Genomic DNA, 15820 nt, shown 5'->3' with positions numbered 1-15820 from the left:
CCTCTCTTTTTGGCCACTCCTTTGACCTCTATTCAGGAGCAGTAAGTAGCGGGCTTTTTTTAATATTTTTCTTTACGCCCTTGAAGTGTCTCCTTTGCTATATAAAAAAAGAACGACTATCGCACTAACACGGAGTTACGTAATGTCAAAGCAAACTGCCATCCTATACATCAGTAGGGCTGTCCCTGGGGAATCTGATGGCTCCCAAAGCCGCCATGGCCGTGACCTCCTGGACGGCCGAATGGATGGCAGGAGGATGAATGAGCGCGCGGCCGCGTACAATGCTCACTCATCTTCGGCTCAGCGAGATGGATGCCGCCCGTCACGCGTAAATCCCCAACTCATTGAACAGACAATTATAGAGAAATTATTAATGGAGTAATTAAATTCGACCGCGCTTGTTATTGGATTTCGTCATTAATTTGGCAATGCGGTTGGTAAGGGGGATTTTGCAGGCTTACACGGCAACGGTGGTGGTGATAGGGGAGGGGGGGGGGTGAGGGAACTACGGATTGACTGTAGTAGCAGAAGCAACACCGGTAACAGTAGTAGTAGAAGCAGTAATATTACTATTTCAGAAGCAATAGTAGTAGTAGTAGTAGTAGTAGTAGTAAAAGTAGTAGTAGAAGTAGTAGTAATAGTAGTAGTACAAGTAGTAGTCGTAGTAAAAGTAGTAGTAGTAGTAGTAGTAGAAATAGGAATGGTGGCAGAAGTACGTAGCAGTGAGTATATATATGCTTTCATGGACCTTCAACGGAGGGTGGCTTAATGACATTCCTCCATCACGTCACTGGGGTAACGTAATGAGCAAGGTGCGCCACATGTCACTCTAAGGTGGAGTGTGGGGGCCGAGACATGCGGCACCTCCCCGGGTCCGCTGCAGCCACTGGTGAATGTGTCGTATGCCTGGCATCGGAGGGTCACCAGGACTTGTACAGGACGCAGGCCCCCGATGAGTCTCCGATCAAACTGCTAAACTCCCCACGTTAGAAAGGGTGTTCAGTCTCATAACCTAATCCTCAACCCCCTAAACAGCCCTGTTATAAACATGGGTTAAACCGGCCAAAACGTAGAGACAAGGTGAACACTTTTAGTAATCTATATTCTAACATAACCGTCTTTTCATTAAAAATTCGCCATGGAATGTTGGTTGAGTACGGTTTCAGTAACACACACACACACACACACACACACACACACACACACACACACACACACACACACTCTCACACACACAAACACACGCCCGCCCAAGTAGAGAAAGAAAAGAAAAAAAAAAAGCCCCAAAACATGAAGAGTACGATAATAGCAAAGGTAATGACACCAGATGCTACTAAATACACAGGAAAAAGGAAGGAAATAAAAAAGAAAAAAAAGAAAAAAAAATACACAGCCAACAACCACAAAGAAGCAAAAACGAAAGTGGAGGAAGACGACAACAATAAGAGGCTCGCCAATCTGTATGCCAGACGGACGAACTCACCCCAACCCACCACCACCACCACCACCACAATATACCTCCTCCTCCTCCTCCTCCTCCTCCTCCTCCCCAGCCCCTCGCAATGAAGACTTAGTTTGTGCAAGGGACGATTTCAAGGCTGCACTCCACGCAAACCAAACCTCTCCTGCTCTCTTTTCGGCCCGGGGTGGGAAACGTGGCGGTGGTATTGCTGCGTCCTTTTATTTCTGCTAAGGCACGTTCTTATTTATTTATCTCTATACCTTGAACCTTCTCTCTCTCTCTTCTTGTTTCTTTTCTTTACCATATTTTGTTCTCTTCCTCCTCCTCCTTCTCCTCCTCCTCCTCCTAGTTCATACATTCCTTCTATTTGTCACGGAACACGAAATCACCTCGTTTTCATCGGTGCTGGCTTGGATATGATTGTTGCTATTTTTTTTTTTATCTTTCTGATTTTACATAGTTTTTCAACTCTACCTCTGCCTATTCTTTACTTCCATGACTTTCTCGCCTACTGTCTAAAGTAGTCACCTTTTCTTTGATATTTATAAGCATTTTTATCGTTCAGCTTTGCCTGTATGTATCGTTACGACGCTCCCGAAAACAAGCAGGGGCGATGCTGATACTGAAGATTATTATTACTATTTTTTTTTACAGCATAGGGGTCAGTTCAAGGGCATAAAAAAAGGTAACAAATGTGAATAAAAAAGCCCGCTACTCACTGCCCCATTCGCTATCGGCTCCCTCTATTTTCATGTTTTCCTTTTTCAAGTATGATAACACGATAAATAGAACGGTTCTTCGTGATTCTAGATGACCCTCGATTTACAGCCGTTTCCGAAGGCGGTTACTCGAATCAGTAACTTGTATATTTCCCGGTGGATAGATACGGTTAATGCTACAGTTTGACTAATTTGTTCTTCTCTCTGGAGCCTGACATTCCGTTTACATTAAGATTATATTATGGGGCAACAACAGCACAATCCGCAGCGCCATTATTCTCCTGAACTGTACATATGCTCGACATGCAACAATAAAGAAAATAAACAAAACAGGGAGTGCTGTATTTCCTCTTCATTCTTTCATAAACTTTTCAACAACCATCAAGAGAGAAGCCACTCCAAAAATACCGACGAAAAAAATAATAGCAAAATACTTGTTCCACAGAAAGGCGAAAAACTCGGTAGGAGCGCTGCATTAGCTTTCTTTTTTTCATAAATATTACACCAGCCATTTAATTTAGAGAGAAACCACTACAAAAATATTGACGAAAAAATGAAAGAGAAAAACTTGGAGCAAAGAACGGTGAAAAAAATAGCTTTCTTTTGAGCGCAGGTTTACACGGAAGGAGGAGCGGCGAAACAGAATCAAGTGGTCGCTTACATTCTGGACAGGAAAAGCGGAAGGGAGGAGGAGGAGGAGGAGGAGGAAAAAGAGGAAGAGGAGTAGGAAGAAGAGGAAGAAAGCAGGAAGAGGAGGAGGAAGAGGTGGGAGAGGAGGAAGAAAACATAGGTATACATAAGAAGAACAAATGACAAGATATCTGTTGGTCTAGCTCAATAGCAAAGGTGTCTGTTGAACTGCAATCGCTTCTGATAATACGCGGGTTAGGACAAGACAGCATAAAATAAGGCTCCATCCCAGCTACTTCTCTCTCCGGCAACGTACTGAGGAATAGAAGGAGAGGATGACCAGAAGGAAGAGGAGTATGACGATGCTGATAAGGTAGAGGATGAGGATAAAGATGAGGATAAAGATGAGGATGAGGCTGAGGAGGAGGAGAAAACATGGAAATAATAAACATGACGGGACGGGTAACATGAAGCACGGGCAGATGACGATGTTCATTGTTTTAGTGATTACTCTGCTCGTCAGGCGCTTCAGTAATAAGCAGAACAAACCGAGGCACTTGCTATTTGTAAACAGGAAAACGATAAACATACACCTGTGGTAACGATGCAACTGTCAATACAATTTTGAAAGGCCTGTATCGTTTTCTCACTAAACACTTTTAAAGGGAGATTTTCACTGGCGGAAGACTTGGTCGAGAAAAATGAATAAAAAAAACTGGCCGATGTCTGTAAGTCACCTTTCGTGAAGCGGAAAACAGTTATTTCAAGTTCTCGGGTTTTGGACCTCATAAAACCCTGGAGTGAACGACGTTATTGAAATTGTTCAGAGACTTTAAGACCAGTATCAGGTTCTCCCGTTGTCGTCTCTGTTCCAGCGTAAAGAGGCGAGTCGTCTGAGTCGTCCTCCACAAGGCTGCGCCCTTAACGATAGTATACGTTCGTGACGCGTAGCTGTACTCTCTGAATTCGATGTCCTTGTGATTGGGAGACCAGATCTGTAATGCGTGTTCCAGATGACGTCTTACCAGTGAGTTATACAAGGGTAGGAGGCGGTGTTTGTTGTAGCGTGACGAAAATGCGATAATAATTGATTATGTCTATCATATACAGAAGTTACATGCAAGCCTCGGACAGACGACTTGCGTGGCCTTTCCAGTCAGTGAGGCTAGTCTCTATTTCTTGCCTGGCGGATGCTGGGGCTGCTTGTAAAGGTGACGAGGGAGTCCGTGTCAAGGGGCACCGAGGTGACGACCCTTGGGAGTGGCCCTCCTTGGGGAAACACGTGCAGCCTACGATTCATCCAATAATTCTCTCCTAAACTGTACACAAGCCGGCTGCATAGGTATTCTTTCCACCAGCACAACACACACACACACACACACACACACACACACACACACACACACACACACACACACACTCTCACTCTCACTCATACTCTCACTCATACCCATACTCATACTCATACTCTCACACTCACACATTCACTCACTCACTCACACACACACACACACACACACACACACACACACACACACACACACACACACACACTAACATTATTCAAACGACAGAGTATGGGTACTACCAATCGCACGCCCACCACCTACGCTCCCCCTTCCTTCCTTCCTTCCTTCCTTCCTTCCATAACACGTGTACACAGAACAGGAGAGCTAATCTTAATACAACACCTGAAGCTGTTGTAGAGGCGCCGACGAAAAGTAGCCCGGTGGTGACGGGAAGGGAGTAGAAGGAATAGGAGTAGAAGGAGGATAAGTAGGAGGGAAAAGAAAAGGAAAAGGAGGAAATGGAGGATGAAAAAGAGGAGGGAGGGAGGGAGGAAAGAATGAATGAATGAATGAGGGAAGGAAGGATGGAAGGGAGGAAGAGGAGAACATGGAAGAGAACGGACAGGAAGAAAAGAGGAAAAAAAAATAGAAGGCTTGAAAAGTGCAGGACAAAGAAGACAAATGAATGAGGAAGATGGAGAGAAGAATGAATGAATAAAAAAAGAAACTGCTGGATGGATAGATGGGCGGATAAACATATGGAATGACGGAAGGAAGGAAGGATGACGGATGAAAAAGCAGATGGAAAGAGTACAGCCAGCCAGCCAGCTAGCCAACCCGTCTACGTGGCTTCTTTGCAGGTCTTTATTTAGGCGGGGAGAGGTGAGTGTGAGGAGGGGTGGGGGGGGGGGGCGTTATTTACCCCCATCGCCAGAGTACACAAGGCGCCCATTCTCTCCGTGTTTGCTCTATTTAATCGCCGAACAAAAATATCACGTGCAGCCTGAGACTTTTCCCCTGCAGCGCATGTGCCACGCAATAATGGGTCCTGGGGCGTAGGGAAAGAAGGGGCGCTGTTTCTCTGGCGGTGTGAAAGCGGACTTGAGGCTTTGCGGGTGCTGTACACGGCGGGCTGACAGGGTAGTAGTGGGATCAAGGAGAGGGACGGAGTGTTCGGTGGGCGGTGGGCACTTTTGTCATGCTAGGTGAAACAGGAACAGCGGACAGGGAGCCTTCGATAGACCCTACACGTATTAGAGGAAGAAAAGATGGAAGGAAGGAAATAGGTTGGGTCCATTGTTTTGTTGTTGTAGTAGGTGGTTGAAAGGGATGGAAAGGTAAAGGGGGAAGGTGGATGTGAGGGGTGGGGTGAGGTCCCTCTGTTTGTGTTTGTGTGCGCGTGGAGATGAAGGGGGGTGGGGGGTAGGAAGGGGGGGGGGGCTTTGGTTTGTGCTTACATGTTCTTGGTATAGTGGACTGGATGTATTTACAGGCACACAATATAAAAAGAGAAAAAGGAAGGATGAAAAGAGAGCAAGTGTGTGTGTGTGTGTGTGTGTGTGTGTGTGTGTGTGTGTGTGTGTGTGTGTGTGTATGTGTGTAAATTGCATAGACGAAAGTTGGGGGCATACGCTGTAGCTGCGCGTGGCCTCGGTGCTCTTCTCCGTCGCATTGGCCCTTGAGTCTGTGGTGGGTAAAAGACAATTATCCCGGGGAAACAGAGACGCTATTACTGCAGTTTACCTTCCCCAGGTTTCCCCAGGTTTCCCCAGGTACCCATTTATCGACCAGCCCAAACGTGAGGATAAACAGCCGGGTAAGCTGCACGGCGAGAATGCCTGGGCCGGGAATCGAATCAGGGCCCACGGATTCGGAGCTAGTCATGCTAAACACTGCACCACGGAGGTGTATGATATCTGCAAAAATTGTTATGAGCAGGCTTTTCTAATGACTTAAGATATAGAGGAAGGCAGCGTATAGGCGTCACATTCTGCCCAGCTCAATAGATGGCGCTTATGCCGTTGGATGGAGTTTGTTGCACGATATTCCAGGAGACACCAGTTTTCTCACATCATTTTCTGACGCCGTTCTCTTATGTTTTATTTGCATATTTAATCTACATATTTTGAAAGGGCGATTTTCCCCTTTGACGTCGGATTAATATTCATCAGGTTCTTAAACTTGTAGGTGTATAGCCTGAAAAAAGGTTTTAAGGTATATGATATTTCTGCAGCCTCCCAAAAGATGTTGATGTAATTTACTTTCATCTCGGAAATTTCAAGTCGCATATCGTTGCATGTTTTTCGGCGACCTAAATCGAATGCTCTCGCTTATTCAATAATCTTCACTCTTAGCGTCCTTAAGAGTTATAAACATGAAAGCGGCTTCATTCGGCGGTAATCCCTACAGAGCGGAGTTACTTTTTATTCAAGAGCATAAAATCTGTGTGAAAACGTTCCTTTCAAGGCTCGTGAGTGTGCAGAGACGGGCAGCAGGATTTACCGCCTCCACGTTTGTCGTCCCCTTGTCCCCTCTGCAGGCCACACCTTTACTATTCATGTATTTATGTATTCATCTATTTCACCTGCAGCTCCATGATCTCTTTAGGCTTTCATGAGGATTTGCAGTGGTAGGTGTGAACTGTCCCTTACCTGACTATTAATGTGTTTATTTATCATTATATTTATTTTCCCTGGGGGTCGTGATATTCTAGGCTTTCATGAGGACCTGTGGCGATAGGTTTTGTGGTGGCTGTCCAGTATCGTTAAGCCTTACCTTCCCTTTCTCTCCTGTGGGTTATGCTTTACTTCTACGTATTTGAACGCTGCTTTCCACCTGCGCCTTTCCATTCTAAAAACTTATCCCAGCAGCACCTTGAGTTTTAAGTAGGTCTACCCTCTCCCTTGCAGGTTAACGTGTACACGACTGACTCCTTTCCCTTCGCTCTTTTCCAACAACTTCATCCAATGGTCCGTTAAATTTCACTGCGCCTCAAAACCGCCCCTTTCGTTATAAATTTTCCCTATTGCTGCTCCCTCTGCTCTAACAGCGTCCCTCCTCCTGTAGCCTCCTTAGTTTTAGCGACTCCTGATACCTCCCCCCCCCCCCCCCCTTTGTATATGTTTTGCTCTCGGTTTTAAACACTTGTACCGACATCCCTCTTCGTTCTATCTGCTCACTGTCTTTGATTTTAGATACCCCTACCTCCCCCTTATCGGTTTAATGACTTTTTCCTTGCCTGCCCCTGCCTTAAACGCCCCTGCCGCTCCCCATATTATAAATACCCCTCCCATCACCACTTCGTGTTTATCTGCCGCAGTTTATGCCGTTTTTGACGTATTTTTTCTTCGATTTTTTTTCAGTACATATATGAATATTTCTTCTTTTTGATATATCATTCAATTAATGGCGGCGCACGCAGTGAGGTGCGTTGCCTCACCCACCCAATAACACCATCCACTAAGTTTCCTCTGCGGAAATCCACTTGGCCCCCGTCTCATGTAAAGTAATTCCTGGCAGGATCCAACGTTTATTCAAGCCACGAGCCTCCTTCCTATGTGCTGGCCATAGCGCCCGTAGGCTCCATTGAGGGGCCTATCCTCGATGGTCGACGGCCCCTGCCCGATAGTGGCGAGGGCGAATTTTATTTATGTTGCTGCCATGACATATGAGTTGCTTGGCCCATGCTGCCCCCCACCCCAGTATACCTCTTGATCGAAGTCGCTGAGATAAGAGTTAGCTGAAGTGCGAAGAGCAATTGGGTAACCCGCCGCCACTCGGGGATGGTATAAAATCGTCAGCTGCTTGCCGTAGGATTTGAACTCGGGTTGTCGGGACCCACGTACACGCGTTAACCACTCAGCCATCGCCTCCCCAAACTACTTGGCCACCACAGCTTTCCTTAATGTGGGTTGTCTCAGATACAACACGATGAGCGGGAATGAAATCTGGGTATGCATGGCCATCTAGTCCAAATTGGCGTTCAGAGACGAGGCTATGTGGGTAGATTCACCTCTTCACTTCACTATCTAGAGGCCATAACGTAAAACAGTCAGCACATACACTATATTACCAGAATAACCATGAATTTGTGTATGTGTTTATAAATGTGTGTATGCATGTAGCCAATGTGTGTATGTATGTCTGCATGTATGACTGAAGGTATATGTGTAGGTTGATATATACTCATTAACTGACATGATGGACGCTGATTATGACACAGTCTGCTAATAACTGTCAAAGGCTCTTCAATACTTACACCTTTCATTCCCCAAACACACGCCATTATCGAGTTAATAATAAATGATCACGATGAACCATTCCATCCCACCCTGTCATTGGGATTCATCTCGTTCCAATGCATGACAGCCGCGTAATAATGCTTGCCTTTAAACATAATGTAGCTTTTGTCTTTCTTAAAATTCACATTATTTACCACCGTCTTGGTCTGAGTGGTAGGTACTAATAAAATCATAATTCATTAACAATATATATAAGAAACATTTCAGGCCAAACTTTTCCTGGTCGAGTATTATTATTTTTTGATCTATTGAAATAAAGAAAGCAAATTCGTGTACTACGCCTGTCAGCTGTGTCACCAACTTTTATTGAGAGGGAGATGGATTTCTTTCTAATCACTGTGCAACTCTTTATCTCTCATATAGCTTAAACTGGTGAAGAAATAGGTATGTGTACTTTCTTCCCTGTTTTAAGTTACAACTGTATGACATTTGACAGCATGCAAAATACTGGACATATCCTTTTCATAATGTAAAAATATCGCTTCATTTCCATTCAATGATTCATATTTGTACGATATCCAGCAGCGGAGTTTTCTTCCATTAGCCATAAAGAATCAAGTAAGTTGCGTATAGATTTATTTATTGAAAAATTATCAAGAGAGTAAGGTAAAAACATAAAAAAATATAAAAGTGATCATGAAAACTTAGTTACTGAACGATGCAGCGCTGGACTATTAACCCCTTGACTGCGGATTTCCTACAAGAAGACTCACCAAGCTGCAGGAGTGGAAGAAAAAGTGGCTGCTGCAATTCAATGAAGAAAAATGTAAAGTCATGAACCTTGGGAGGGGATATCCAGCACACCAACACCACATGGGAAACACTCCACTATCCACCACAGAAGCAGAGAAAGACCTGGGACTATATGTTACCAGGCCACAAGTGAAAGGCAAATCCGTGCCAATCGCAGCGGGCGGGTTAAGAACACACAGATCTAAGAGGGAGACATGCAGGGAAACACAACGAAAAGGAGACTACAAGAGGCCGGACAACCTTCACATGGCCGCTCCTGAGATTGGGTTATTCACAAACTTTCCTTCCAATCTTTTTTTTTTTTTTACAGCAGAGGAGACAGAGCAAGGGCGTAAAAAAGAAGAAAACAATAATGAAAAAAAGCCCGCTACTTACTGCTCCTAATTAGCCATGTGCATGTGCTCCTATAATTAGCCATCATTCAACTTAAATTTTCAAAAGTGTTTCCATCAATTTTGTATCTGCCCAGGTTCAGTCTACATCTTTCTACATTACGGAAGTTACGCTTTTTTCCTTCTTTTTCCTGCTATGGTAGCGCGCATTTAGCCGATCTGTATAATTAAACAAAATAAAGGATATATGTGTCTTGGCAAAGGTGTCGGGGGAGAGGAGGAACTGTGATAATGTATGGGGCTCGGAGTATGTTAGTTGTTAATGCTGAATCTCTCTCTCTCTCTCTCTCTCTCTCTCTCTCTCTCTCTCTCTCTCTCTCTCTCTCTCTCTCTCTCTCTCTCTCTCTCTCTCTCTCTCTCTCTCTCCAACCCCCCCCCCCCACACATCCACACACATTTAAGTATCCATCATATTATTGCATGAACTTTCCCTATCCATATTTTCCTTATTAGTTACATCAATAACATCTGCTCTTTATATTCCTACTCTGTCTAGCGCAACGAAAAAAGAAAAGAAGGATGGAAAGTTTAACATCGTGCTCTGGCTCCGTGATCATTACTGTGCTTCATTATAACAGGTCAGCCGCCTCCCTCCTCCTCCTCCTCTTCCTCCTCCTTCTCATGATCATCGCAAACCATCCTTTCCTTCATCAATGTCGCTCGTTTCTTTACTTATTTTCTTACAAGGAACAGAGGCGAAGGAGGGATCGGGGCACACACACACACACACACACACACACACACACACACACACACACTCACACACGGGCAAGATGAAACATATAGAGAGGAGGACAGCACGGAAAGAAGAACGGGAAGAACGAGAGTCATGGAGTAGTGAGGAGAGTGAGAGAGAGAGAGAGAGAGAGAGAGAGAGAGAGAGAGAGAGAGAGAGAGAGAGAGAGAGAGAGAGAGAGAGAGAGAGAGAGAGAGAGAGAGAGAGAGAGAGAGAGAGAGAGAGAGAGAGAGAGAGAGAGAGAGAGAGAGAGAAAATGAATTAAAAATGAAAGAGAGATGGGCATAGACAGAGGGGGGAAGAGAGAAGAGACAAGATGAAAAATGAATATGAGAGAAAAAAGAAACAAACAAAATGATATAGAAAGCGAAAGAGATGAGGATAGAGAGGGAGAAGAAAAGAGAGAAGATGAAAAATAAGAGAGAAGAAACGAAAGAAACAAAATTATATAGAGAGCAAAAGAGAGATAGGGATAGACAGAGGGGGAGGAAGAGGGAGAAGGGACAAGATGGAAAATGAATAACCCCAGCCAGTCATAGTTAAAATAAATTTCTCCGGAAAGGAAATCGAGCGAAACTCTGTGGATTCTCAGGGAGCGTAACGCCGCTCTGAAAACTGGGAAAGGTGAGCGAATGATTTCGTTCCCACTCCCCCCCCGAACAGGGACTAGGCATGTTTGTCTAATTAATTTTTAATGAGAAATAGCGTTCAGTCCGGGGCGAAAATTGCAATCAATATTTGAACTGAGTTGATAATGTGAAGTGAGAGATCCAAGGGCACGACAGGAGGAGGAGGAGGAGGAGGAGGAGGAGGAGACTCGTGGGAGGTGTTGTCGAGAAAGTGTCCCTGGATGGCCTGGGAGAATGAGAGGGAGAGAAAGATGGAAGAAGGAAGGAGGGAGGGAGGCAGGAAAATGAGGATGGAAGAGGGTGTGACGGAGGTGACTCTTGGGAAGGAAAAGGGACGGAGGCTCTTTTCGATGAGGGAGGAGGAGGAGGAGGAGGAGGAGGAGGAGGAGGAAGAGGAGACGAAGATAGAAGGGGAAAGGAGGTCGAGGAGGAAGTAGATGAGCAGGAGTAGTTAGTGACAAAGAAGAAGAAGAAGAAGAAGAAGAAAAAGAAGAAAGAAGAAACTGAAAAAAAAGGAAAAAAAAATAATACTCAGAAAATAACAAGAATAAGAACAATGAAAGGAAAAAGAGAGTTGGGAGGAGGAGGAGAGGGAGAAGAAGGCACGGTAGTAGGAGACGAGGAGGTGGTAGAGATACAGCAAGGAAGAGAGCGGAACGGAACGGAAGGCCAGGCGGGCGCGGGGCGGGGGTTAAAACCTTTGGCAGGGCTGGGATGGAAATCACTTGTCTTCGCAGATTATTCCCGGCGGAGGGACGGAGGCTGTGGAAATTTTTATTGACTTTCCATCATTTTGTTTGACGGCAGTAATTGTCGTCGTCCGCTGGGGGTCGAGGCGCCAGCTACAGGGAACGACTTACCCTGATTGGAATGCCTGATCAAGTAAATAATTCATGGACGATGTGTGTGTGTGTGTGTGTGTGTGTGTGTGTGTGTGTGTGTGTGTGTGTGTGTGTGTGTGTGTGTGTGTGCATTTTTTCTCATATCCTTTATTTTTACTTCCAGATATTAGCACTGGCAGCGGAGGGAAAAAGGAAATTTAGATCTTCATTTTCTTTTAATACGGAATGAAGGAAAGTCAGTTATTATTAGTCCTCCATCGCAAACCCTTAAATATGCAATGTCGTTGGGGCATGCACGAAGGAAAGGCTTTTATCTATGACCTCGTTTTATAAAAGATATCCTCTCGACCTCCTCAGCAGCTGGGTATGCTACACTTGGCGTCCGCCCGTCATCATGCCTCGCTCCCTCCCTACCACCATCAACTGACCCAAAGCGAAACTAAAAAATAAAAATAAAACCGATGCTGATATTTTAGGCCATTATGCTTTGATCATTAAGGTTGTTTTTGTTATTCGACACCTGTGCATAAATAAAAAAAAATAAAAAAACTGCTTATCCGCATGTTCCCCTTCTAGTTTACAGTGATATAACGTCGTCATGTAACTCGGACGCACCTTTCTCTAAAACATCTACATCCACACCCAACACTCTCCATCCGCTCACTAGACCCAACTCTTCCTTTCTCCCAAAAAACGCACTTATTTCGGCACTTGCGTTAGTATTACTGAAAGACCTCGCCCTGTTCACGACGATTATTATTATTATTATTGTTATTATTATTATTATTATTATTATTATTATTATTATTATTATTATTACTATTATTATTATTCATCTGCTGTCCATTATCCTTCCGCTGTTCTTTTCATTATTGGGCAAAGCAGAAAAGGTGAAGATGTTTTTTTTTTTTATGTCAGGATTTTACTTTGGGGAGAAGAGTGGCAGAGAAGAGTGAATATATGTGGTGAGAGAGAGAGAGAGAGAGAGAGAGAGAGAGAGAGAGAGAGAGAGAGAGAGAGAGAGAGAGAGAGAGAGAGAGAGAGAGAGAGAGAGAGAGAGAGAGAGAGAGAGAGAGAGGAGTATAAAATAGATGTTTACCTAGTTTACTAATTGAAATCGTCACTATTAAGAAGGAGTCAGAACGCTAAAGGAATATATCTTTCCACCTTAATTATAAAAATCTCTCTCTCTCTCTCTCTCTCAAAGCGCACTTATTCATACCGGACGCGCGACGCCAGGAAGCTCAAACTCAAAACCAATCCACAAAACACTCATTTGGACGCCACTTCACAATTGCCTCGCGAGCAATTATCGCGAGTTGCCGACCCCGGGGCATCTCGGGGCGATGAAGCTCTGGGGAAATTACCAGGAGCAATACTTCCCGGAGCCCGACTCGAGTGTGCCAATGCGGAAAGTTACGAAATTTTGGAGAGAATGAAAGTAAGGCGGGATGAGGGGGGGGGGGGGGGAAGTGGGGAGGTTGTTGGTAGTGGTGGTGCTGGTTGTTGTTGGGGGTGTTGTTGGGTGAAGAAGGGATATGCGAGGGGTTTATGGGGTGGGTGTAGGGTAGAGGAAGGGGGATAATGCAGGGTGTTTGCCGTGGCGTGGGGTGGTGAGGTTGTAGGCAGGAAGTGAAGCTGGGAAGGATGAGGTTGGGGTGGGGAAAAGTGGGTAGGGGTGTGAGGTTAATAGGGGACAGGAAGGGGTGTTGAGGTTTGGGGGTGGGGATAAACTATAAAAGGAGGTGGGTGTGAGGTTAGAGGGGGAAGTCGTGGTGAGGGGGTTGGGGGTAATGGGGTAGGGGTAGCTTGTTGGGATCAGGGGGGAGAGGGGAGGGGGAGAGAAAGGGCTGAAGAAAGTTTGGACAAATGCTGACGTTATTCTTTTTGGTCTCCCCTCCGAATTCCCCGTGGGAGTTTAACTTGCATTGTTTTCCTCGCATTTGTGTTTTTTTCCACCTAAACTTTATGTATGTATATCGCGTTTTCTTACGAAGAGGTTATTTATTTTTTTGCATACAATTTTTGGGGGTAGGAGGAGAGTAATGAGTAACTGTTGGGGTCGTATTTCAAGACATTTCGCCGCCAAAGAACACATATTTGACAAGGCTTTCGTAGGAGTTTTAGGCATTTCCGGAAGTAGCTTTATGACCCCGGTGGTAGTGTGACCCTTCTTCTGTACCGTGAACCTCAAGAAACACCCATTAGAACCCGACTGACCTCCTCTTTGACCTTTAGAAATGGCTGATGTGAGAGGCGAAAGTGTCTCATAATACCAACCTTAGTGTTTTGATAGTGTTGACTGTCCTTGAGAGAGAGAGAGAGAGAGAGAGAGAGAGAGAGAGAGAGAGAGAGAGAGAGAGAGAGAGAGAGAGAGAGAGAGAGAGAGAGAGAGAGAGAGAGAGAGAGAGAGAGAGAGAGAGAGAGAGAGAGAGACTAACAAGCAGGCAGACAAAATCACGTATGGTCAGCACTAATTAACGAGCTCCATATACCTGTGGATCTGAGTCCTAAACGGTAAAGCGATAAATGTTTAAAGTTGTGCAGTGTAGGCAACCAAGTCCAATTGTGCAGGCATTTCTATCTTTGCCTTGGTAAAATGGAATATGAAGAGCGAACTTTGAATTGTGGAGTTTATTTATGAAAACAACGACGTGCTTCCATAGACTAATCGATACCATATAACATGTACACGATATATGTTTAAGATTGTGGCGTAAGGGTAACTGAACAGCCACGTCTTCTGGATAGTGGAAGCGTAAAAGGAAACATGGTGAAATTCCGACTCACAACCCCGGCATGGCTTCACTACAGCGATCACTGCCTAACCGATTGCAGGAAAGATTTCCGAACACTCAAGAGACCTCACACTATAGTAGTAAAACACAGTGCAATAAAATATTCAGGTTCGGTGAGCTCACAACCACAAACACACGAAACAGCCATAAAGCTAACATTCTGATCAAATGTAGAACTATAAACATACTATTAACATAACAGCAAAAATATAATACTATAAAGCAGTCCAATTCAGTGGAGTTATATAAATAGGCACTAAACGTCTATATCAATTACACTACAAATCACCTTATTATTTCATTATTGATTTCATGAGTAACCACTTCGCTTAGTTAAATTCTGTACAGTTTGACACGTAAAACACATTCTCTGCACTAAACAATGCGAAGAATTAGGTACTTAAGATTCAGCAGCTGAAATACATTGATGTAGCATAGATCCAATTTTAATGTATTTGTAAATAGTGGAAAAAAAATAATTTACCTTTCAGTTTATAGATGAGGCTGACTGTCGTGTGAGAATCATGGCGGGAGTGGCTGTGGTGGTGGTGTGCCCTGACGGCATCTGCCGCACCCGTTGTTATTACCTGTACGGAACAAAACAGTAATGCTTAGAATTTGATGCAAAGCGTGCTTAAACACACTATTAACGCTGCCAATATCGCTACAACAATAAATAAATAAATAAATAAATATAGAAATAAATTAATCAATTCATAATCTGAACAAAAAATCGCACTAAATTAAAGAGCAAACCTAACAGCTCTGCAAAATCAAAACAAAAGATTAATATTAAATGTGATACACTCTAGAAACGAAGCAGCACATCTATCAAATCGGCCTTTGTAGCTTTGCATACGGAACTGTGGAGGGAAGCAAATAGAGGTACGAGAAGGGAGGGACAGACCCATTAAACAGTGTAGTAATGTTCACTACACAGATTATCTGAATGGGAGAAGGAGAGATTCTCTTCACTCTTTCATCCCTTAAGCTGGTAAACTCTGGAACAATCTTTCTTCATCTGTATTTCCTCCTGCCTACGACTTGAAGAGAGAGAGAGAGAGAGAGAGAGAGAGAGAGAGAGAGAGAGAGAGAGAGAGAGAGAGAGAGAGAGAGAGAGAGAGAGCAGCACAGTACGAGGGGCAATACTTCTGTTTTGGTTAATATGACGCAATGAAACAAAAAAAGACAAATAGAAGGTATAGTAACTACGCGGACACTTTCATTTGTGTCACTGCAGCTTAGTTTACAGAAACCGTCCAGCAACTC

General features: G+C 44.3%; 1 long non-coding RNA gene across 1 annotated transcript in view; it reads right to left on the bottom strand.

Annotated features, from left to right (window-relative positions):
* The window catches only part of LOC127007354 (uncharacterized), a 240098-nt gene extending 224976 nt beyond the window's left edge, over positions 1–15122 (bottom strand). Inside the window, exon 1 of the long non-coding RNA XR_007760204.1 lies at positions 15036–15122. This is a non-coding gene — a long non-coding RNA (uncharacterized LOC127007354). The remainder of the gene's footprint in view (positions 1–15035) is intronic.
* Between the last annotated feature and the right edge of the window lie 698 nt (positions 15123–15820).

This window comes from Eriocheir sinensis, chromosome 3 (genome assembly GCF_024679095.1).
Source record: "Eriocheir sinensis breed Jianghai 21 chromosome 3, ASM2467909v1, whole genome shotgun sequence".
NCBI classification, from domain to species: domain Eukaryota; kingdom Metazoa; phylum Arthropoda; class Malacostraca; order Decapoda; family Varunidae; genus Eriocheir; species Eriocheir sinensis.
Note: the sequence above shows the minus strand (reverse complement) of the source record. Positions and strands in the feature narration are given on the sequence as shown.